This window comes from Acomys russatus, chromosome 6 (assembly GCF_903995435.1).
Source record: "Acomys russatus chromosome 6, mAcoRus1.1, whole genome shotgun sequence".
Lineage (NCBI taxonomy): Eukaryota > Metazoa > Chordata > Mammalia > Rodentia > Muridae > Acomys > Acomys russatus.
Genome location: NC_067142.1, coordinates 22231769 through 22258330, shown reverse-complemented (window position 1 = coordinate 22258330; position 26562 = coordinate 22231769).

Here is a 26562-nt window from a genome sequence, read left to right as displayed (position 1 = left end):
CTGGAAAGCCCAAATCTGGGGCTATAGGATGGTGGTAGAGGTGTGGGAAACACTTCATCCGCAAAAGATGACATGGAAAGCTTGAGGATTAAAAGAAACTGCTCTCCACTTTGACTATTGTGATTATTATTAGTATTATTACTGTAGGATAGTATGAACACTTAAAGTGGTATGTATTGAGAGGTAGAGTATACTCTATATAAACCTGTCCCAATAAAAAGACATCCTCATGCTTGCTCAGATTTTAATAATTTACAGTCACTATTTCATATCTGAACACTTGGGTCTTAACATAGTTTAGCTAGTAGATGTTATTCTCCTTGGTTAACAGGTAAAGTAAGAGTGTTGAACACTCAGAATGAGAGCCATGTCCAAGTTTTAGTGACCTAGCATTGTCTCTCCCTAACACTAGTATTATGAGATATATTACTCTACAAATGCTGCTTGATAGATTAAAAACATCCCATCATATTTTTCACATTAAATATTTTGGAGTGAGAAAATATCACAAGGTGGTATGCAGTCTAAGCATTTTGTGTATCTGTGTATGCTCATGTACACATCTATGCATGGGTATGTGGAAGAAAGAGGTGATGTTTAGTGACTTCCTCTACCACTCTTTAACTTACCTTTAGAGACAAGGTGTTCACTGGCTAGATGGATTGGCCAGAAAGCTCCTGAAATCAACCTGTCTCAACCACAAATCCCAAACCCCGAGTGTGGGTTTACATTCATCTATTCATACAGGTTCTGGGAATCTATATTCAGGCCCCCATGCTTAGTATCAAATACTTTATCCAATTGCCATCTCCCTAGCCCCTTTAATACATTTCAATATCAGAAAATATAGACATTTTACTAGGACAACTGACCATCTTTCGAAGTTTATGCTTTAATCTTTATTATATTGCTCTTCTCTTCATGTGAAGAAAATGTATAAAAAGTGCAACAACACCCTTTTGCAACAATGGGGCTGCTTTTGAGAAAATAAAAATGATTACTTTTATTTCTAGTAATTAACTTTCTCCCCAGGGACTATTAATAAGCCAGGCAAGCAGGTCAACTTTAAAGGCACTCAAGGCAGAAAAGAGGCACTACATTGATGACTTTTCTTTAGTAAGATGGAAATTATTTATCTAGAATCTTTTCACCCATATGAATAGAAAGCAACACAAAGAAATTAAGCCTTGGTCAACTACTGTCAAGATTCCCTTGTCTTTTCTCAGCTCTTCTAGGTTTTTGAATTCAGGAGACACACACTGTGTGATGTAGAAACAGAGAGAGATTGTTGTAGAGACATTTCTAGGGAAGAGAAGGCAACAGCAAAAGGGACCAATGTGCTAAACCCATCTACATGCTGACTTTTTCTGGCACAGATTTCTGATGTGAATTTTCTTCCCCATGTGATTGGCAAAGTATTTGGATGAACTCTGTTTGTTTGAGTAAAGTTTTGTTTGTTTGTTTTTATTTTTGTGTTTTCTTCAAGTAGGCCATACAAGTACACAAAATAAGACTTAAAAGGTTTCAGAGAGCATAAAATAAAAGGCAAATCTTTTTACACTAAGAGGAGATAGAGGGACTAGGGAAGAGCTGGTCGATCTGGGATCAGAGTACATTGAATGAAGTTCTGAAAGAGTTGACAAACCTTGTTATTATTACGTATACTATTATTCTGTTATAAGCCACCTGGCTCCCTATCTTAGAGGAATACTAGCCTTAATTTATTTTTAATAAAATAGTCCATTTTTGCTATCATATATATATTCTATCATCTGTCTAGCCATATATATTATCTATCTCTCATCTATCTATCTATCTATCTATCTATCTATCTATCTATCTATCTATCCATCCTGTCTATATCATCTATATATCTGTGTGTCTATTTCTATTATCCATTTATGCATATCTATTAACTATGCATCTGGTATCTATTTAATGTATCCATCATTATCTATCTATCCACCTATCATCTATTATATCTATCCTCTATCTATCTATCTATCTATCTATCTATCTATCTATCTATCTATGTATCCTCTATCTATCTATCTATCCATCTATGTAATCTATCTTCTACCTATCTTTGGATGTACTCTTATGGGTGGGTACGTGAAGTCTATAGTATGCAACTTTATGTACCTGAGCGTATAGGTAGATTACACTCTTATTATAAGTAAAACATGTCATAAGCCAAATTGAATTCTTATTTGTGATTTTTGATGTGTGTATGATTAAGTTTGCATATGTGAATGCAAATACATACATATGGAGCTCAGAGAACAACTTCTTGTGTCAGCCCTCATATTACACCTTGTTTGAGGAAGGAACTCCTTTTTTTCACTGTTCTGTGCATCAGATCGTCTTGGCCTATAATATTCTGAGGAACTTCCTGTATCTGCTTCCCATCCTGTCATAGGAGCTCAAGGCTGCAGATGTGCATGCCTTTTGTATAATAATGTTGGTTGCTGGGAGTTGAACTCAGATCTTCACCCTTAGTTCAACAAGTGGTTTACCTACTGAGCAACCTCTCCAGGCCAGACTGTATTCTTTTGATCAGTAATCAATAACCTGTAATTTCAGTTCCTTGATTTTCTAGTTGCTAATCATGAGGGAAAGCTCCATCCTCAATTACCCTAAAGCCTCCTAATGTCAAAGTCGCTACCTACCACAAGACAAATAACTGGGAACCCAATTTAAATCACATAGTATGGAACAATAACACATATTCCTGTCACCAAGAGCTAGTCATCAGCTAGAGCTCACAGGCCCTCCTGGAAGGCTTATAAGTATTCAGATGGCTCACTTTATATTAGCAAAATCCAGTGTGCTGTTTGAGCTCACTGAGATTCTGGCTCTGGAGCCAGATTAGCCTCCCCATTGCAGACCCAAGCAGGCTTAACCGGTCCTCTGGGGTTTACCAGCCTCTGGGGATAGGTTGTACCTTCTAATTCTGTGGCAAGGAGGGAACGAGAGCAGCAGAGCAGCCAAGAATGAAAGTACTGAATTCCTGTAAACAGCTCGAAGGCAAACTGTTTCCTACAGACATGACTCTTGTTTATCCCATGATAAAAAAGTGTCTGCAGTGGGAAAGACAAGCCAGAAATTCAGCTGTGGAAAGCTCATTAGTGGACAGAAAGCTTAATTGGAAACTCCAGCTGACTGGCCCGAATTCCCTAGTCAGTTTCTGCTGGATGTCGTGAGCCAATTGGATGATCTTATCTCTGTCTGTTGTTATTTTACTTGGAAGTCTCACACAAGGAGACAGTCTGGTCAGCAACTCCAGATGTCTGCCTCAGTGGCACTTCCCCAGTACAGTTTTGCTAAATGTTTTGAGCTCTTGAGTTAACATTCTATTTATCATCTACATATCATTTGTTTTTCCATCATTTATCATATACCTACTGTCTATAATATGTCACTTGGTTATTATTATCTTCGTTTGAATTGCTATATATTTAATCAATTCACTCATGGAAAGCCTAAAATATGGATAATGTAGATCTGAACTATGTCAACCACATAGAACAGTGGCCATACCCACTCCCAGCATGCCTTGAAAGCACAGCATTTCATACGACACCAAGGAAAGCGAGCCTGTGTCTAAGTGGATAGTGAATAGATAATATCAAAAAAACTGAATTATAATTGGATTTGCCTGAGGTACCTGATAGCACTTTAAAGAAAGGGTATAGATTGATAAAAAAGAATATGAACGACAGAAGCTGGAAATTTGGGACATCAAACTAGGATAAGTAATCAACGAAGATTCCAGAAGAAAAGACATTGAATTTGGCATTAGTTTCATGGCTTATCTAGCTCTTGAAAAGGCCGATGCTTTTATTTAATGGCAAGTAAGAACTCTTGGATCATGAGACAGAAAATTGTCTAGATTTTCAGCCGTGTCCAATCTGGCAGGACTGCATGCATCTCAGGATATCTATAAATGCAGCCAGCACATTGGAAGATAGCAATTTCATATCTTAAAATCTAAAGATTGGAAGTTGTGGGCATTATGGAAAATAGTGTGTTTAATGTAATGCTATTATATATCTAGTGGAGCTCTGAACAAAGAAAAGGGATGCTTAAATAGGAAGTAAAAAGAGTAGCTTTAGTAACATCAAGTCTGGCTATTGCTATCCTATGGTCTGGGTAGATGGCTCAATGGGAAAAGTGCTTGCCATGCAAGCATGCAAACCTGGGTTCAAATCCCTAGAATCCACTTAAAGCTGGCCATTGTATTGAATGCCTGAGATACTAAAGCTCTGCCTTAGACAGAAGGAGATTCATGGCTACTCATGGCCAGGTAGCTTGGCATGTGCAGAACTGAAAGAGAGAATGTCTCTAAGAGGATGGAAGGAGAGTACCAACATCCACGGTTGTCCTCTTAACTCCACTCATGAACAGTGGTAGGCAAATGTCTGCACTCATACATATGAATGTACATGCACACACTCTGACCCCCTTCTCTCACACACACTTATATGTCCCACACACACACACATAATTGTTTTCAAAAAAGGCTAAGGTTACCCTCTGATCAATGTCTTTAACAATGTTTCAAATTACCTCATCTGAACCAATAATGTGTAACCTGAAAGAGGAACTATATGCATTGATGCTCGACAACTAGCCATTACTTAATATTCTGGTGCAAATAAAATACATGGCCATAGGAATAGGCTCTGATTCCATTCCTGAAGTGGCTGTTATGTGGACAGAGATGGGGGAAATGTCTAGTGAAGCAGAGAAAGATCAGCACAGCATTTCCTCACTAATACACAGTTTTTAATAATAATATTAAAAATATGTTCCTAACTTTGTGCATAAAATTCCTAATTTTTTTGTTACTGTCTTACAATACCGCAACAAAGAGCAGCTTAGAGTGGCCAGTTTATTTGTGTTCACAGCCCCAGAATAAGACAGTCCATGATGGCGGCAGGAACACAAGGCTACTGCAGGAGCAGAGAGATCACAATTTACACAGACGCACACACACAAAAGAAAACAGAAAAAGGCAGGAAGTGAGTCAGGTCTGAAATTCCAACACCAACCATCAGCGATCCCCTTATTTCTGCAAGGCCACACCTACAAAATGCCCCACAACCCCCTCAAATAGCACCAAGTGTTATTCATGTGTTCAACTCTGAGTAGGAAACCTATGCGGACATTTATCTTTTAAACCATAGTACTGTGCAATGCCTTGCAAAAAGAAGAAACGTGCCCTAGATTTCTTGGATTTAAAACTAAGATGCAGCAGCATAGTAGTGTTTGCTAGGCCACTCCTGGACACCCTGAGGTGTGAGACAGTATATTTCCTTCATAGATGCTGATCAACAAAAAAAATTCAAGCTTATTCCTCTTATGGACATACATATATAGATATAAATGTATATATCAAACGTAAGTACAAGCCAATTATTGTGTTTCTCCAGATAATCTTAGACAATGCTTGGCAGCAAAATAATATTTATTATAAAAGAGTGATTGAAAATAGACCCAAACAATGTTGGTGCCTGAGCTGGACTTGGCTCCTACTTATCTGCCCCCCCCCCTTTGCTCTCTTTGTGGGTGCTTTCTCTCACTCAAAACAAGTCCCATGTAAAATTCATAATTTTGTCACATTAAAACATTTCTGTTTGTGATTATTAGTATTGACTGTCACCTTGACAAGATCCAGGGTCATTAGAGATTAAGCCTCTGGGAATGGCAGCAAGTTATTTTCTACATTTGGTTAACTGAAGACAGAGGACCCACCCTAGCAGTGGCCACCAAGATCTCACAGGCTGGTGTCCCGGACTGAATATGAGGAGACAGCCATCTGGGCAGTAAATGTAATTTTACCAGCCAAGACTTCATTCGTGCAATGCCAGGGCAGAAATGCTAACCAGCCAGTGATCTGTATTGCATTGTGTGCCAATCCTCACCTTTATGAGACTGCTGTGCTCTCTCCTGAGAAAACCAGAATGATGACTTTAGTCTCCTGAGTCGCATGCAAATGGCCATGGGTATGCAGTTGCCAAAAGCTACGCATTGATTTAGGAGACACTTTCTTTTTTGCACATAAAATTCATGTCATTTTGTTCTTGACAGTGTAAAAAATAAGAAAATGCGGACCTGGACTTAGTGCAGCGATAATAACAGTCAAGTTCTTGAAAATGCCTCAGATGGCAGCAAACCTTGCTTTGAAATAACAAAAAATACTACAAACATGGCAATAATAATAGAAATAAAAAATTACAAAGAGCAAAATAGAACAATGCAAGGCAGGCACACCACACTATAATTTATGCCTGCCGATTCTGCAGGGTGCTATGTTCCAAGAACAGTCATTTTTACACCCAAAAGATGGTAGATCCATGACAGCATTTGAAAGCTTCAGTCTCAGACCAAGTGAATGAGAAGAGTTGATATTTAACAGACAGATATAACAAATTATTAGTGGGCCCCCAAACAGGGCTTTGAAGAATGGAGGTATAGAATGTGGATGCATGCACCCACACAAGGAGGAGGAGAATCTTCTGATTAGAGGAGTTCTCACTTGTGGATTTTGCTATTCCTTAGGCAGTAGCTGAGGCTCTGTCTATAGATCTCATCTCTGAAAAAAAATCACAGAAAAATCAGTACCGAATGTCTTAATGCGAGACACATAATAACTGCATAGTATGTAGACTTTCACAGGACAGGAAGAAGGAAATGACAAATAGCATGCCTTACAAAACAAATTTTTCTTTTTGCCTTTATACTTAAAACTAATCTGTACAAAGTGAGAAAATAAAAAATACCAACGACTACGATGCTTCAGTCATCACACTCACTCTAAATTGTCACTCTCAAGATGCTCTCCTAGCAAAACCGGTAGTGTCTTGACCCATCAGAGGTGAGTGACCTCTCATCATCATGCTTGCTTTGCCAAGGATGACTCCAGCTGAGGTCACACAGTGACAAATGTGACAGACCGGACGTGAGCAAAAATGATGCCTCTCCTGTTGATACCTGCTTCTTGGCTCTCCGACACCAGGAGCTCTAGCCATTGGTGAGCTTCAGAACCTGAGTGCCTTGCTCACCTGTCTTCAGATGTGCCTTGCTTGTCACCAAACGAGTCTATCACTCCTGTATCCTTGATTTGCTCTTGATTTGTGCTTCAGAATTGGGGTGAGTTCTCCCTTCTGTCTTTTTCTTCCTTTGTACAGACTTTTTGGGAGTCTGGTGCTCAACTTCCTTAGCTTTAGGAGTCTCTGCTGCTACATTCTGCACCCCTCCCTATTTCTTTCCAGGACCTGGCTTGGGCACTGTCCTCTGCCTTTGACTCCTCTTCTCTCTCTCCCCACATTTCCTTTTACATTCTGGGGTAGCTGGGGTGCCACTGCCTAGGGAGCTTATAGTTTGCTGTGGCCTTGCCCTTGGGTCTCTCTCTCTCTCTCTTTCCTCTCTCTCTCTCTCTCTCTCTCTCTCTCTCTCTCTCTCTCTCTCCCTCCCTCTCTCTCTCTCTCTCCTCTCTCTCCTCCTTCTCCTCCCTCCCTCTCCTCCTCCCCTTCCTCTCTCTCCTCTCCTTCTCTTCTCTTCTTCTTCTTCTTCTTTCTTTTTCTTCTTCCTCTCTTCTTCTCTTTTTCGTCTCTCTCTCCTCTTCCTCTCTCTCTCTCTCTCTCTCTCTCTCTCTCTCTCTCTCTCTCTCTCCCCCCCTTCTCTCTCTTCCTCCCTCCCTCCCTCTTTTCACTGGTCTCCTCAGAGAAAGAGCCATTACATCCCTGCCCCTACTTCACAGACAGAAGATAGCTTGGCAGGTGCACTTTCTACTTCTGGCTTCATCTTAACAGAAAGCTAAATGTCTCTTCCTCCCTTGTTACTCTCCCTCTCCCCCCACTGCTAGAAAAGGAGATGCATTGGTAGTAACCTTGGACTCTGGGGTGGTCACAGTTTTCTTTGTAGTCTCCTCATAGTAGGTCCTATCTGCCTGTTAGGTTTCTGGCTACTGTCTGCAGGTGTTTGGGGGCTGAAGCTGCCATAGCTGCAGAAGGTTTGGAAGAGACAGCAGACGTGCTTAAAGGGTTCCAGGTGACTGTGACTGGGTTAGCAGACTGGCAAAAGTCTGAACTGAATGGAGAGCTCTCTGCCACCATTTCTTCACTGGAGCTGGTGTTCAGGAGATGACAGCATTAGCTGTCTTAGGTCTCTTCCCTCTCTCATACTCATTTTAGACTAAGCCAAACTGGGTTCCATATTCTAACAGGCTGCTTCTGCTTCATACATGTCTGGGAAGCTAAGTTCCCCAGGACTTCTTTGATGGGGGAACAGAAGGTGATGTGATTGAACTTTAGGAATCTGTTTTTTGTTTTGTTTCATTTTGTTTCCTTCATTGGACTTTTCTCTTCTTCCTCTTCCTCTCTGGAGACACTTCAGGAGACTTCACTCCTCTGGACAAGAGTGACAGATGCTTTCACTTTTGCAAAACTTGCTTGTTAGGAACCATCTCCTTGAGGAAGCTGTCACTTTCTCCTATTCTGAGTCACTGCTGCTGTTGTTACTGCTGTTGCTGGCTAGTTGGATGCTTTGGTACTGGCAACTTCTGGCTGTGCTCCAGCTAGTGCTTCTGACTTGGCTGGGGACTTGGGCTGGGCACTTGCCACTGGAGGTATTGCCTTTGGCTTCTGTTCCTGTGGAGTTTTGTCTTCCAAACCTGAGTCTGAGTCAGACCTGAAGCTCTTGGCCATCTCAGGATGCCCATAGCTTTCCTCGAGGCTGCACTTCCTTCTGGATAGACTTCTGGGTTTTGTAGTCATCTTCCTCCTCATCAGTTCTGGATGCTCCTCCCTGTTGTTGATCCATCAAGCTTTGGCTACAACCTTTCCAGATGCTAGTGCAAGCTGCCTTTGCCTGGATGATATGGCAGCCTTCAAGACCTATCTTTCTCCTCCTTAGCTATCTCAGTCACAGATCCATTTATCTGCAATTTCCACTTTGGGGTCCTGTTGGATTATGGACAGAAGTTATAGGTGCTCGAGAGAAAAGAGCCATTGGCACACTTCATAGAAGCTTTGACTTTGGCCACCTCCCAGAGTTGGTTATCACAAGAAAGCACAGCACAAGGAGATACAAGTAATGCAGAACAGTTTAGTTCACATCACTTTTATCACATGCAGCCAGTACAACTCAGGGACTCTGGAGAAAAGCCAGTGCAGGGGCCATCTGTGCTATCCTGCTGTGAGGTATCCATTAGAGAAGACCACTCAGACATGCATTCAAGCCAATAGAAAGTCTTTATTAGCTCCTGGCAACTACACTGCATGTTCAAGACCTCAGTGCTGTCTAAAGCCTTTCTCATCATGAGCTTTGAAGCATGGAAAGCCACATCTTGGCTTGACACATCTGGACCTTGACGGATTAGGTCTTTATTTTCATTTTGGCAGGAGTTGTTGCCCACATAATGGGTTGCAGAGCCACAGTGACACTTCCATGGTATCTACTGGGTTAAGGTCTGGGGTCTGCTATAATCCTGCTGACTCTTTCTCTACTTCCTCAGTGTCCCAAGGAAGGTTTTTCCCTCTCATGTTCCTGCTGATGGTGGCACAGACTCAGTGATACAAAATGACTTCTGCAAGTCCTTCTCAGTCTGTGAAGGCCACCACAGATGTTGTACATCAGCCTGTATCTTTGTAAGCTTGACTGATGAGGGATATCTAACCTATTGGCACTGACATTTCATCACATCTCAGGTTCAACTGCCATCCAATCTGTAATAGAGTTCTCTGGGTGAACAAGACTGCTACAATGAACAAACTGTTATATTTACTATGGGGGATTTATGAGGTTGGCTCATTGGCTTGGTAGTCCCACAGTGGTTCTCAACACACTGGAGAAGCTGAAAGCATGGAAGAATCTCATTCCTCAAGGCTGTATTTCCTTAACAATCCCAACCTGTCATGAAAGCCTAGAGGATTCCTGCAGGCCTCTGGTCTTTAGTCCATATTGGATCCCCAAAAACCTCAGGTCTGCTCTCAGTGAAAGAATCCAGCAATGGTAATAACACCAATGGACTCATATAGATGTGGACTCATAGACTCACCAAAGAGACATGCAGGCATGGAGACAAAAACATAGCTTTTCTCTTCAGCCTTCTTCTATCTGACTACTTGCTGAAGAGGCAGTGTCCTCCCACCTCAAATAACCTGATCAAGGAATGACTCACAGATCTACTCAGCAACAAATCACTCACTGATTTCAGGTCTAGTCAAGTTGCCTAGCCCGAGAGCATGCAATAGTGGCCTAAGCATGTGAGCATGCAGGCTTTTCTCAAGAGAGCCGCACAAGCTAGAAGTTCTGAGGACAACAGGCCAATGAGTGCCTTCATCTCTTTGTGGATATAGGTCAGCTAGACTTGTCTGAGGTATTCCCTAAATGACTTGAGTCAATACAGGTTCACCTTTCCTTGAAAGACCAGTTCCTGTGGAGAAGACCTGGATCTTTCTTAGAAAAGTAAACATGACTGCTTTGTGGCCCTGCAGAGAAATTAAATACATCCAAGATATGAATTGTTTGTGTACACATAGAATTATGTTAGAGTGGGCTCATCCCAAATACATGGCTAGTTAGAGTAGTGAAATTTCTTGGAAATACAACTGAAAAAGTAAAAACGACTACTACAAAACAATGTCATTTCTAATATATCTTCCTTCAATCTTCCTTATCATACATGAGCCATTCTGTTAGTCTGAACTATCTAAAAGAACAGACCGATGCCTCCATTCCTAAGAACCAATGGAAACAGAAACACATTTACAATACAAACAAGTTACCTGATTTACCAGTGATTATCTTGGAATGTTAAGTACAAGTATGTGGACACGGAGCAGGTCCAACATTGCCCATGTGAGACAGATGTAGTCATTGAGGTCAGAATTATTTGTTTTTATTTTTTCCTTTAAGAGACTATAAAGAAGCATGTTGTAAGAAGAAGTTGTCACTTCAAGGAATGTTCTGGTTTCCTTCTCTTGCCATGATAATATATTCTGACCAAAGTTAACTTAGGAAAAGGAAGGGCTTATTGAGTGAAGGTGGAGAAGAACTCAAGCAGAAACGATGGAGAACAGTGCTTGCTGACTTGCTCAGTGGCAAGATCATGCTTAACTGCCTTTTACATACAAAGCAGGATTGCCTTCATAGGGAATGGCTAAAGTAGGCTGGACCCACCTCCTACATCAGTTAAAAAATCAAGACCATGACCAATAGACATGTAATACGAGGGTGACCTAAGCAAACTCCTAATCAAAAATTTCCTCACAGTTGGCTCTAAATGGTGTAAAGATGACAATTAAAGCTCACTAGGACCAATAATTTAATTTACTACTTAACAAATATACTTGACTTTGATTTTGTGGGTTCAATTTGATACAACTGCCATGTTTTCATCACTGGTTCTTTATATTCCTTCCATGGATATGTTGTGTTTGTGAATAGAATCCTTCCAGTCTCTTCTTTCCCTCTTCTTCCCAGGAGTTCAGCCTTAGGGCTCTGAATGTGTCAGCTGTTTGTTTCGGTCTCATGAGGTCTTACTCCTGTCAGGGAGGCAAGATGAATGGCAGAGACGGAGAAAAATGCTGGGTGTGGGGTTCCTTACTTGGAAAAAGTATAAATAAGAAAACAGCATACTTAAAAATCTAAGGTGTTTCCTTCATGGCAGCACCAAATAAATCCTAAAATCTCTGCAATGATCCAAATGTTGCATTCAGACATCCTCCACCACCTCAGCTTGTGGTTGAAAGAGTAATTGGCACTATTCTCATTTATAGGGAAGGAATAGCATCTGGTTATATTGGACCATTAATTTGTTAAATGGTTGTGCTCAGCTCCCGCCCCTCCTTAAGAACCACTGTTACTAAAACTCTACTGCCTCCATTTGGGGGTTTGATTTGGGTGATGCCACATACTCCATAAGAAATAATTTAGTATGCTGTGAGACAGATGACAGGGCTGCGATCTTTTCTCCTGGGAGACTTAACCTGGAAATTCATTTTAATGGTAGTGGCAGTTATTCACATTGAGGGCGGCATATTGATGTCAGAATATACTCCTAAATCTGTTTTTACAGTTTGTGTATGTGTTGAAAGATTTCACCAGCATATGGCCCTTAAATATTTGTTATCAGTCAATCTACAATGGTTACAAAGCCACATGGGTATTGTAGTCCTTACTTTTCCTCACTGTGACAAAACACATGAGCTAAACAACACATAGAAGGAAGGGTTTATGTTGGCTCAAAGTCCTCTCTGCAATCCCTCTGTCCTTCTGCCCACCACCCCTCACATTCCCACAACTGGTCCACACCTTCATTTCCCTCCTCACTCACTCTCCTATCCTGTCCTCTCTCTTCAGCCATTTAGATTGTCTATTCTAGTTCCCCTTCTGAGACAGATTCAAGCATCTTCCCTTGGGCTGTCTTTGTTATTTAGCTTCCTTCAGACTGTGAATTATAGTATGGTTATCATGTACTATGTGGCTAATATGCACTTATAAGTGATTATGTACCATGTGTGTCTTTCTGGGTCTGGGTTACCTCACTCAGGATGATCTTTTCTAGTTCTGTGGGTGCGGACATCTCAGAGACAAGCTGGAGACCTGCAACAGCATAAGCTCCTGGGAAGATATGGGGTTGACTCTAGCTGAGTGTCCTAGTAGCAAAGGTCATGGAGACTGAAGAGGCCCCCTTCTAACCTCATAGAGGGAGAGGAACACCAAGCCACCCACAAAAACTTCAACCCAAAATTTATCCTGCTTACAAGATGTGGAGGGATAATGGTAGAACAGAGATTAAAGGAATGACCAACCAACACCTGGCCCAACCTGAGACCCACCCAAAGGGACAGAGCCAACCACTGACACTATCGATGACACTCATCTATGTTCATAGAAGGGAGCATAGCATATCTGTCCTAGGAGAGGCTCCACCCAGCAGAGGATTGAAACAGATGCTGAGACTCACAACCAAACATTAGGTAGAACATGAAGATTCTTGTTGAAAAGTGAGAGGATGGGTAGAAAGACCTGGAGAGGATAAGAATTCCACTATGACCAAAGGAAAGTTGGTGGGAAAGGGTTTATTTGGCAAATCATAATCAGGCCACAACACTCACTCAGATTATTTAACGTGGGTTCTCTAGATGGAATCCAGGTTTCTGTGCTTTTCTTATAGGTATGTTCCTAATGGGGCTATCTCTCCAGTCCATACTTGTTATGTTTTTGAAGCCTCTAAGTGGGTGGTAAATCATTATGATCACAGCAGGTCATTAATATATCATCATACATTAAACACTACTTGTGGTTTTGAAAGTATTTTGCTAATTATATTACTGATAAATTCTCCATAACTATGTGTCTTAGTTAGGGTTGCTATTGCTGCAAAAAAACATCGTGACCAAAAAGCAAGTTGGGCATGAAAAGGGTTTTTTGACTAACAATTCCAGATAATAGTCCATCACTAGAAGAAGTCACATCAGTAACTCAAGTAGGGATGGAACCAGGAGGCAGGAGCTGATACAAAGGCTGTGGAGGGGTACTGCTAAATGCTTTCCATGGCTTGCTAGGCCATGTTTCTTATAGAACTCAACACTGCCATCCCAGGGATGGCACCATACACAGTAGGCTAGTCGCTCCTCCACTGATCACTAATTAAGAAAATGCCTTATAGCTGGATCTCATGGAGGCATTTTCTCAACTATGGCTCCTTCCTCTCTGATGAGGGTTGTGTCAGGTTGACACACAAAAACAGCCAGCACACCATGTGATACTTGGGAGAATCTCTTGTGGCAGGTCCACATGTACTGTCAGTCCCTGTGGAATGATACCTGAGCTCTTGTCAATGTACTACTCATGGGAAAAATAATGGGCTTAAGGATGGATTTCATTGGGAAGATGGAAGAAAAGTGTGAATTAACTTTAAATCAAGTAAGTATCTACGAGCTGTGAGTAGCTTTTTCTGATGGCCTCAGGCAACTTGGAGCAAACTTGGAGATGAAATCTTTTATAAAACTCCAGTCTTCTCAAAAAATATAATTTCTTGAAAAAATTTGATTGCTTGAAAAATGTAATTAATTCCAAAGTTGGACTTCAAGAGCTCAGCGAAGGACAACGACTCCCAATTGCTCTCTGGTCCCTGGAACACTTCAGTGACTTCTGATGACCTAAGGATGCCCAAGACACTGGGAATTGCTACTGTGAGTCACTATTAAGAACTTACCCATTCACTCAAGAAAAAGTTCTCTAAAGCACCCACGCCCAGTCTGTCTTACTATAATTATCTCCTTAGAATCTGCCACAGTCTGACCCCATTTCTTACTGTCTCACCGCTGACAGGTGTGAAGTCTCACTCTTTCTTCCTTTTTAGTAGCTCAAAAAGAAATGTCAAGAGCCTTCTTTGGACTAGAAAATTCAACTATGCCACTTCCCATGTGGAAACCATCCAGTCTCTGGCATTTGAATACTTGTGCCCAGTTGGCGGTGGTATTCAGGGAAGGTTAAGAGGTACAGCCATGCTCTGATGGAGAAGCTATGCATGCCCCAGAGGTGTCGAGAGCTTAAAGACTCATTCTGTGCCCTACTTACAGTTTGTTCCCTTTGCTTTGTACTTGAGGTGAAGGATAAGAGTGCTCAACCTCCTGATCGAGCCACCATACTTCTTGCCAGCTGCTAGGCCTCCCATGGTAATGGACTCATATCCCTGAATAATATAAACCCAAATAAAAGATTTCTGATACAGTTGCTTTTGCCATGATATTTTATCACAAGAACACAAGAGTACCTAATACATCGAGGCATATTAACTCATGACTGCAATCCCAGCACTATGGACACAGAGATTTGTAGGTTCCCAGGGCATGCTAGCCTCCCTTCTTTAGAAAGTATTGCATAAAAAACTGAAGCCCTGTGTCCAGTAATGCCTTTGTTCATCTGTGCTGTCCACATAACCCTTCTTTATCATCTGACTGCATTGATTGTTCTATTGAATTACACCAAGTGGTGCGTGTTTCCAAACACAGGAATATCTCTGTTATTGGAGAGAAGTGAAGGTAAAGTTACTACTTTAAATATTTCCATTGCCTGGTTGCATCCTTCTCAATGTTCACTAACTGCGGGGAATTGCTCTCTAAATGACTAATTAAGACTGGTGTCCTGAGGTACCCAGCATTCCTAAGTGATAATTACTTGAGATTAAAAGCCAAAGACCGACAGGCTTGAAAGTACTTAATGGGGCAAAGTAACAAGGCTGATGTATGTGTTTTTCAGGGCTTGTAGAGAGACTGTCCAGAAAATGTGAAAGCCTGCCTTGCTGAGAGAATCTCACACTAAAACCAGACTGCTTGAGACTTAGAAAGCAGGCTATGGAGAAAGCACCTGTGCTAGTTAGTTTGTTGTTGTTGTTGGTGGTGGTGATGATGGTAGTTTTTAAGTGTTTAGGTGTTTTTTGTTTTTTTTTTTTGTTTTTTTCTTTCTTTTTGCTCACTTTGATACAACCTATGCTCAGGTAATAAAAAGGAACTTCAATAGAGTAAATCACTGGCCTATAGGCAAAACTATGGGGCATTTTTTTTGGTTAATAGATATAGAAGGCTTAGCCCATAATTAATGATGCTTCTAGGCACTTGGCCCTGGGTTTTGTGAAAAAGCAAGTTGAGAGCACCATGTGGAGCAAGCCAGTATAAGCAGTACTTACTCTTTCATGACTTCTGTTTCCGTTTCTCCTCCAGGTTCCTGCAGTAAGTCCTGCACTGACTTCCCTTCGTGATGCAAGGGCTGCAAGTTATAAGCTTAAATAAATCCTTTACTCCGCATGTTGCTTTTGATCATGGTGTTTATCACAGCAATAGAGATCAAACCAGAACACTACTACCTGAGTTAGTCTCTCTATTTCTGATATAGTTCTGTAATAGTGAGAATCCCTGGTCAGGGGTTGATAGAGAGCATTGTTTACCATGTACAAAGTCATAGTTTCTATCTCCTGAAACACATAAAACAGGAGACAGGATGCATTCCTATAATTCACACAATGTGAGCGCATCTAACAAACCCCATATATACATATTCATATACATATATATAAATTCATTCATTCACTCCATTCATAGAGAACCCTTACTAATTCAGACAGTATCTGAGGAAAAAGACCTGAGAAAGTACTAGCCTCCATCTGCATCCTTATGTGTGCACACACATATATATCTACACACACATGAGTATACACTCATACATAGGAACCAACAAGAAAATACACAAACAGAAGAAAGAAACTAATAAAGTGGTCAGCTATAGTAGATATGTCAAAGTGAAGTGTTTTTCTCAACCTGACCTTAAATGTATAAAACTTGAAATGGTATTTAGAAATCTTCACAATCATGTCCTCACTTATATGAGTATTTTCTCAATACCTACTGCATATATGGAGCAACTAAGGACCCAGAGAAAGAGAAAATAATGCAAGGAGTGGAAATGAATGTTTAAACTCACACAGAGAAGAGGACAGCCTGAACGCACACCACAGTCATGCTTCATTTTTTTTTTTTTTGTGATAAACACCGTGACCTAATGCAACTTGTTGAGGAAGGAATTTATTTCAATTTGCAGGTTCCAGTTCATCATTAGAAGCCAGAACAGGAACTCAAGGAAGGAACCTGGTGACAGGAACTGAAATGGAGACCGCGAAGGAACACTTACTGGCTGGCTCAGGATACATTCTTGTCCAACCCAGGACCATTTCCCAAAGAGAGACACTACGCACAGCAGTCAGTAATCATGAAAATGCCCCGTGAGTCCTGCTCCTAGGACAAGCTAATGGAATGAAATCTTCAGCCAATAGCCCCTCGTCCCAGATGACTCGCTTGTGACAGGTTGACAAAGACTACCCAGCAAATGGATTGTCTGCTATATGGCAACTAGGGACTAGATTATGAAATGAACAATAGAAGTGAGGAGATGGCTCAGTGGGCAGAGCGCTTGAGGGACAGGTGTTAAGACCTGAGTGTGATCCCCATCATCCATAGAAACCCAGGTGTGGTGGCACATGAACGTAAGCCCTGTGCTGGGGTGTAGGGAGAAAAAGATCCTCGGAGCTGGCTGGCTAGCACTCTAACTGAAACAGAAAACTCCAGGCTCAGGTAGACTTGACCTCTTGAAAAGAAAAAGGTGGAGAGCTGTCAAGAAAGAAACCCAGTGTTTATCTGTTGTCTCAAGACATGTACACACTATGAACCTCCTAAACACTTTCCACACAAAATTAAATAAATAATAAAGAGAATAATACCTAATATTAGTTACCCAAAGAACAGTAATTCTGTGGTGAGTTTCTTGTTGAACATTCTATGACTATGTGTGGTTGTTTCCATGGTACTTGGATGACCTGGCTGTCCTAAAGTCACCAGAAACGTAAAGCTGACAGCTGCCATACACATCGCCTCTCCAGATCTTACTTTTCTCTTTGTCTTTTTGAAGCGCGTTTCTCTGGCAACAGAAAAGGCTGCGTAGATTTTAGGATGTGCAATTGTCCAAGCAGCCTTCTAATTTCAATGTTCAGCGAACACAACACCAAGTCAGATTTATTTGCAACAAGGAAATTGTTTGGGGAACATAGCTTTTATAGGACATAGCAGTGTTCAGTGCTTTTCAAAGCTTTTACTGATAACATTTGTGATTCGTCAGGGAGAAAGTACAAACTTCTATAAAGCTACAAAACAGGCCTCCAAGGGGAATGATTCTAGCTCTGTTATTAAAAGGTCTTAGTCAAGGGATAAAGAAATTTGCTCAACCATGTTCATAGCAGCCTTATTCATAATAGCCAGAATATGGCTAAGTGTCCATCAGTAGAAGAATGGATAAAGAAACTGTGGTACATATACACTATGGAATACTACTCAGCTATTAAAAACAAAGAATTCCTGAAATTTGTGGATAAATGGATTGAGCTAGAAATGATCATAATGAGTGAGTTAACCCAGAAGCAGAAAGATTCAAATGTTATATTCTCACTTATATCTGCATACTAGCCAAGGGGCATGGCCCACAAAAGCCTTCACTTACCAGGAAACTGGGACAGAGGGGAGGACATCCTATTGGGACTCTAGATGAGAGAAGCATGGGAGAATAGCAAAGTAGAAGGATCCAGAGGGTCCTAGAAACCTACAAGTAGAACATTATAATAGGCAGATTTGGGTCTAGGGGTCCCGCTCAAACTAAGGCACCAGCCAAGGACAACACAAGCAGTAAACTTTAAACCCCTACCCAGATCTAGCCAATGGGCAGAACATTCTCCACAGTTGAGTGGAGAGTGGGATATGACTTTCTCATGTATTCTGGTGCCTCACATTTGACCATGTCCCCTGGAGGGGGAGACCTGGTGGCACTCAGAGGAAGGACAGCAGGTTACCAAGAAGAGACTTGATACCCTATGAGCATATACAGGGGGAGGTAATCCCCCTCAGGAACAGTCATAGGGGAGGGGAATAAAGGGAAAATGGGAGGGAGGGAAGAATGGGAGGATACAAGGGATGGGATAACCATTGAGATGTAACAAGAATAAATTAATAAAAAAATACAAAGAAAAAAAAAAAAAAAGAAATGCCACCCGTTAGTGTCCATATGGTCCATATAGTCAATGCACTCATTGTTAAGGCTAACAACTGTGGTTATTTGCACTGGTTCATACAAGACTGGCTAAGTCAACAATCAGTCATGCAGAGAGAAGGGATTCACAGAGTTTGAAACTTTGCCGTTGAAATATTGGTGACTGATAGAATCTGGGAGAAAAGGACTCATTTTCTTCAGTTAGGTATGCTCTGCTCATCCCACTAGGCTCAATGACTAGATTCAGACCATGGTTGCATTCACATGGATGGCCATGGATGAATTCAGTTATTCAAACACAAAGGGAATAGACACAAGAGAGAGATTTATGGGGGGAACAAATGGTAGAGAGGTGAGAGAGGGTGAAGAATGAGAATGATCAGGAAACATGGAAACGTTTATGCACACATATGAAGTTTTCTGAGAATAAATTGAAGTTTTTAAAACGTGACAGGCAGGAGAGATGGCTCAGCGGTAACTCGTGCTTCTACTGTGACTCATAGAGGGGTTCACTTCCATCAGCTCATGACTGCGCATGAGATCCAACAGCTTTTTTCCCCATGGCTTGTGAGGACACTTAAACATACATAAGTACACACACACACACACACACACACACACACACACACACACACACACGAATAAAACTAAAAGAAATCATTTTTAGAGCAGGAAGGTAACGGAGAGCAAGACGCTATGAAAACGGCGTTTTCTTTTCTTTTTTTCTTTTTAAATTTTATTTTATTAATTCATTCTTGTTACATCTCAATGGTTATCCCATCCCTTGTATTCTCCCATTCCTCCCTCCCTCCCATCTTCCCCTTACTCCCCTTCCCTATGACTGTGACTTAGGGAGACTTCCTCCCCCTGTATATGCTCATAGGGTATCAATAGATAACATTGAGGAGGAGAGATGGCTCAGTGGTTAAGAGCACTGCCTGCCCTTGTAGAGTCCCTGAGTTCAATTCCCAGCACCCACTCTTGGCAGTTCACAATTTCCTTTAATTCCAGCTCCAGAGGACCCAAAGTCCTTATATCATTTACTGAGGCACTGCCCACATGAATACGAATATACGTGTATATACACAAATACACTTAAATAAAAAAAATAAGCAAACTTTATGATAAATTATCTTGGATACTATAAGAAGGGAGGTTGAAAATTATTTTTTTGTTTAGACTAAAGGCTCTTTAATTTTAATTTGGAGTGATAAAAAGAAAATAAAAGAACAAAGAAATTATGTAAAGAACTGTTTTGACAACAGTTCTTGAAAATGAGGAATGAACAAGTGAAAACTTACAAAGTGCTACATGTTTTCACTTGTGTCAAGTAAACATTGTGATTCATGAGTGAACCATAATATTTGCCTGCAGAGGACCATTAATCTGGCTATCAAATAAGTAGATCACAAACTTTCACAGGCCAATAATTCAACTGCAGTCCAGTTTCCAAACATTATCAAATGGAGAAGGAAACAAATGACCTCACTTAGGTTTTGTCTATATTTTCTTCAATAAAAATATTGACTATGATGGACAATCCAATATACTTTATATAGCTTTTAATAATATTCCAAAGTTAGTAATAGTAGGTGTGTTTAGACATTAAAGAAATACTTAGAACCATGTATATATAGTTCTGTTCTTAGCGTCTGCAGGCAAAAATACTGACTATGCTCAAAGTATACCTCAAAAGAGCAAGTAAATTATATTACTTCCTTTGAATAACTTAAAATTAAGTATTATGGCTGGAGAGATGGATCAGTGGTTAAGAGAACTTGCTGCTCTTGCAAGAGTCCTACTTCAGCTCCCAGTATCCACATCAGGTGTTGCAAGTTCCTGTTACTGCAATTCAAGTGGATTAAACACCCTCTTCTGGTTTCTGCAATAACTGGTACAGATGCATGCACAAATATATATGTGTATATGCATTTTAAAGCCTTTTAAATGTGAATGATATTAACCCATATTATTAAAGGAATTTTCAAAAGAAAGAGTGAAAATTTAATTCCAGTATGCAACTATCAAATTCCTTATACCCTTCTTTTATTATTGTTTTTACTTATATATATATATATTTATATTATTGCACATATATACAATAACCTATATGCAGCACAAAGGTGCACAAAACAATTAGGAATTACATAAATGTTACATGTATAGTGTTTTGCCGATTTGTATTTGGCAACCTTGGAGAAAACATCTTTCCTATTTTGGTGAATATACAATTCTAAATGTAAATCATTATCTATCATATCTCATCTCTATCAACCTAAAAACATCTATCTAGACCTAAAAACTATTTAACCTCTAAACAACTAGTCTTCAACCACATCAGACACTTGAGAAGGAATAAAATTAATTATCTGAATAAACAGGAAGTGCAAGTTAGCAATGTCTAAAATGAGAAAATGATAGAGATAGTTTGCTGCTTAGACAGCCACCTAAAACTGTCTATAACATTGGAGCACCTTCTTAACCTTCTGGCCCATTGTATCTGACAGACATATTTGTGAAGTAGGAACTACTGAGGATTTACTTTGTCTTGGCAGAGTTTGGCCTTTGACTTTTCATGAGTCCAAGCTTGCCCTCTTTTAGGCAGAATTCTTCTTTGGCAAAAACAAAGGCATTTTGCGCAGTGGCTGGTTTGCCACATTTGAAGCCATCTCCATAAGGATGTTCTCTGAAATAGGTTGAGTATTGCCAGGAGTTAACCTATCTTATTGTCAAAGGATCCTTAAAGTCATAAAAATATTTTAAATGCCATGGGTGAAGGAAGGTTTTATAGAAGTTTGGGGAAGGGTGGGGATATCCAGGATGGGTGAGAGTCATTGGTTGAATGGCTAAGGTACTGGGATACCTTATTAACACGGAATGCCAGGCACTTGCTGTACCAGATGGACCTGTATTTTCAATAAGGCCTACATACCATCCTTCAGGTAGAATGTGTGGGGATCCAAGCTCCCTGGGGCAGAGGAGAGGAAGCCTTCCTGAAAAAGAGAGCCCTGCATTTTGCACTGAGCTCAGGGCTTTCCTGTAATGTTGGACTGTGACCTTAGCAGCAGGGTTTCACAACAAAATCTGATCAAATATATTGTGAGTCCTCAATTTAAAATACTCCTTCAATAAGTCAGTATTCTCATATGCTAAGCACAATGACAAGTTCAGACTGCTTCACTTTTTAAGATATAATTTATTCAGGTTATATTCCAAATGTTATCCTGTCACTTGAATCTTTCCATCCCCTCTCCTCCCCTATACCTCTGCCAGAAGGGGGTCTCCTCCCCCGCCGTATGACCACAGCCTACTTCCCCTTCCTCTGCGTGCCACTGAGCCTTTGAACCAGAGGGAAGCGAGAAAATTGGGGGCACCAGAGTTCATGTCAGAGGCAGCCTCTGCTCTCCCCACAACTGTGGAGAATGAGCTGTCCACTGGCTAGATCTAAACAGGGGGTCATGATTTACTGCATGCACTGTCCTTAGTTGGTACAGCAGTTTGTGCAGGCATCGTTGGGTCCAGCTCTGCCAGCCTTGATGGTCCTAACATAATATACTACCAACTAAATGGCCAAGGTCCTCAATTCTAGCATGGCATAGTGAGTACCATATTGTAAGATATGTTCAAATATATCAACCTTTATTCATCTAGAGAAGGAAAATGCCACGCTGAGGAGTCAGATCAATTGCTAACATGCTTGCCTAGCATGGAAATAGCTGGAGGTTTGATCCTTGGTGCTATTTACCCAAGATGCAGTTGCTCACACCTGTAATCCCAACACTTAAGAGGTGGAGCTAGGAGGACCAGATGTGCAAGATCATTCTCAGTTACATAGGCAGTTCAAGACAAGAAGCCTGGACTATCGGAGCTCTTATCTCAGAAAACAAGCAGCATCCCTAAACCCCACTAAACATCCCTTTGAACAGGAAGTACCTAAATGTTTGCATACATTAAATGGGGGAAAGGCATTATTGTGATGTTACTATTTATAGTGAGGATGTGTTACTAACAGACACGTCAACACATGGGGTCAATGTTAGTAAGTCAGACAGCTGTTTGAGGATCAGCATATGCAGGGTCATAAAGTCAGACGAGATGAATTGAATAATCTATAAACAGGGTCCAACGCAATCCAGAGCAGGCAAAGGACAGAGTCTGACAGTGGAGGAGCTGCAGAGAAAGGGCTAGTGAGCCAGTGAGGCCAAGAAACTCCTGATTTCTCCATGAAACTGCCTTAGCTGATGACTAGAAGAGGGCATCAGTACTATTCACCTCCCATAATGTTAACTAGACAGGGATCTTCCTGAGGAGGTGATACCTATAGCAAGTTCGTCCTGGGGTGTAATCTGGATCACTAAGAAAAAGGGAAGAACCAGACTCATGTGGAAAGTGTTGTGCAAAAGTTTTCAAAGGGAAACCTCGCTTCCCTACTTTATGAGCAGCTGTCTGTCTTAGAAGATGCCAAACCATAGAGTGAAAAGATGACCAATGGAGCTCCAAACCTAGCTGCGTTGGGGCAATGAACAACCAGAGTGAGACAATGAAAAGACAGAATCTTTTGGTTTCGGTCTGAAGAGGCGTGATATAAAAAGACAAAGACAGAGCTTGGTGATAAGAGGTACACATCTGTAGATATCTCATGCAGCACTTAACTAGAAATCTTAAACTGGTCAAGTGTGTGCCCTTTAAATTCTCTATCAATTAAGCTCTGAGTAATTTCATCCTGTGTGAATCTTATGTCCAGAAATGTGACTGTTAGTAACTGACTTAAAACTCCTTTCATAAGGTTCAGATAATTCGACATGGCAGAGTCCTGATTGCAAAGGTCTTCCATGAGAGGGCTGCCTGTAGGTGTCCTTGTGTCTTCTCGAGCCTACCACCACAGCAGTAAGAAAGAGACTGAGCTTCAGTCTTAATTTTCATACTTCCTAATTGTACACTGGATGTGTCTCACTGGAATGCCTCCTCTGGATTTCATTTCTTACGTGCTACAAAGCACAAACAATCAGAGGGAAGTTTGAGGTCCAGGGTTATTAAGGACATCATTTGGAGTGGAAAAAGGCAGATGTGGGAAGTTGGATCCCAGGACGTTGTGTTACATTGGAAAAAATGATGGGAGAAGAGGGTGAAGAGAATCTGTGATCTGCAAGTCTTACTCACTGCCTACACTGTATGGGAGCTGGGCTGAGAAGCAGGGGAAGTACAGGGGACCCAGGAGAGAGATAACAACTACTCAGGGTGACAGTAGTTTATATTCAAATTTACACACAGGGATGGTCTTCAATAGAAAAAGAAATCCATGTATAGTACTACCTTTCTTATCGTTGGGAGCAAATACCTGACCAGCATCAACACATGGGAGGAAGGGTTGATGTTGATTCAGTTCTGTGGAATATAGATCAGCATGTCAGGAACAGCATACCAACAGAAAGGTAACTCAACTGGTTACATGACACCCACAGTCAGAAAACAGAAAGCGGGGATGCTGGTGCTCAGCTCACTTTATTCATCTTATTCAGTCTTAGCCCCCAGCCTATGGAATAATGCCAACCACATTTAGGGTAGGTTTTCTCACCTTGATTAACATATTCTAGGAAATACCTCATGGATGTGCCCAGAGAATTGTGTCTCCTATAATTCTAGATCTTATCTAGATGGTAATTATTATAAACCGCCATCTCCCTCCTCTTTGTGGGAGCCAAGGATGGAAAATCAGTATTGCATTTATAGACATATACCAGTAAAAACCTTACAGTACCAGGAGTGGGGTTAGGCTAGAATCTCTTTCTTATTAGATTTATTCTCTCAAAAGATCTATTAGAGATATATACACGCTAGAACCTGAAAGCTGTTTGGACACTTTAACCTCACATTTTCATCATGACCTTATGGCTGTAATGATTTCTCTCTCTCTCAAGAAAAAAAAAAATGTATCCACCAAGAGCATGATATACTATGAATAACCTAAGAAGTACAGTTAAACATTGACATTACTGGGTCAATACAAGAAAAAAAGAACTGTGGCTGACAGAAATGTAGAATATAATACAGCTCTCCATGAATTACTGAGGGAGAGAAAAATAATTCCATGTCCTTTTCTAAGCTAATAGTTCATTGGCAAGAGGAAGTCTGCAGGGATTTGGCATCAGAATGTTTTTTCTCAGCATGCATTCTGGTTCTTTCAAATCTGGATTCAGGGCTTGAGGGGAAAGTGGTTAAGTGTTCAGGTATTAGTTGTCATTTTGAAGAAAGAAAGAAAAATGATGACTACTAAAGTGTTGGTATTTTTCTATATTACAAGACAGTAGTTTATTACTAAGACTTAAATATTCCATTTGTCTCACTACTAATCTAGATTTGTTTTATATCAAAAAGTTCATCTTAAGACCACACTTTCTATGAAGCATATCAGAAGCATTTCTAAGTGACATTTATTCCTAAACAAGCCCTCCCTTTCTCTGTGTGTGAGGGAGTATTGTATGAGTGTATGTATGTGTTTGCATGTGCATGGCATGTGTATGCAGGCATATGCATGTGTCTGAAGGGCCCAGAAGAGAGTATCAGAACTTCTGGAGCTAAAGTCATAGACGGCTGTGAGCTGCCTGCGAGGAAAGCTGGGAAATGAAGTCAGGTCATTTTCCATGAGCTCTGGGAAAACAGGAAGTAATCTGAATCACTGAGCTACTTCTCCAGCCCGGATGGAGTTATTTTCTTCTAACGCTTTATTGTCTGTCTCAAGCAAAGGAAGTCTATTTATATCCTTTTATAATGAAGTCTTCTCTAAAAGTCACCATCTTTCTAATTCAGATGCATTTACCTTTTATTTTAAATTTTACCTGTCTGTGTGCAAATTAAAACACTAGAATTCTGCATGGGGCAGGTGGGAGGGGGCTATATCCACTCACATGTAGAGAGATGGAATGTGTTCTTCTCCTCTGTGGTCTTCATTCCCATGACACACTGTCTATGACTCTTGTTAACTGTTAGATTTCCCACATGTTCCAGGGCCCAGAAGTCATATCATAGACATATGGCAGATTCCTCTTCCAAGTTGTATTTGGACTATGCCTGTCTCATCAACAGAAGTTTTCGTAAAAATCAGTCTCTATTCTGAAAAAAATTTTTTTCAGTACGACCTAACCTGTCACTGTTTCCCAGTTGCTAACTTCAGTTGGCTGCTTCTCTTCCCAAAGATACCTTGGCCAGTTGTAAAAATAATTTCCTCCTTTGTCTATGTAATCTAAATGCTGGCCACCATAGTTGAAGTGATTAAAAGAGTTATAAAAATATTTATGTTATCTGAGACTATAACTCAGTGGGGACACTGCTTGTCCACCAGGCATAAAGCGTTGGGTCTAATCTCTAGCACTGCATACAGAAGAACATCACATTGTGCACCTGTAATCGCGACCACTTGGATGGGGGTAGAGGCAGGATCAGAAGTTCTATGTTACTCTCAGTTACATAGCATGTGAGTTTGAAGCCAACTTGTGCTACATGAATGACTCTCTCTCTCTCTCTCTCTCTCTCTGTCTCTCTCTCTCTCTCTCTCTCGTGTGTGTATGTGTTTTATTAAGTAAAATAAATAAAATCCAGGTGATCTTTCTTAGAAAGCAAGCATTATTGGTTTTTTGTTGTGTTGACTAATTGATCAATGACCATACTCTTGTATAGACACAACCTAAATGAACCTAAGTAGCTAATCATTGACAGTCAGATGCGTGCACGCGCGCACACACACACAAACACACACACACACACACAGAGTGAGGGAAGGAATAAGGAAACACTTGTTGTGTCATCTATTTCTGTAATTACACATTGTCTTAATTGTGGCTAGTTTTTCCTACTTTGAAAGACTAGGTAAAAAGTAGAAACTCCTCAGACTTGATGTGTGCCATGTGTGTCAGTAGCCAGTTTCCCTCCACTGATATTTTCCTTATGATGCCTCTAAGACAC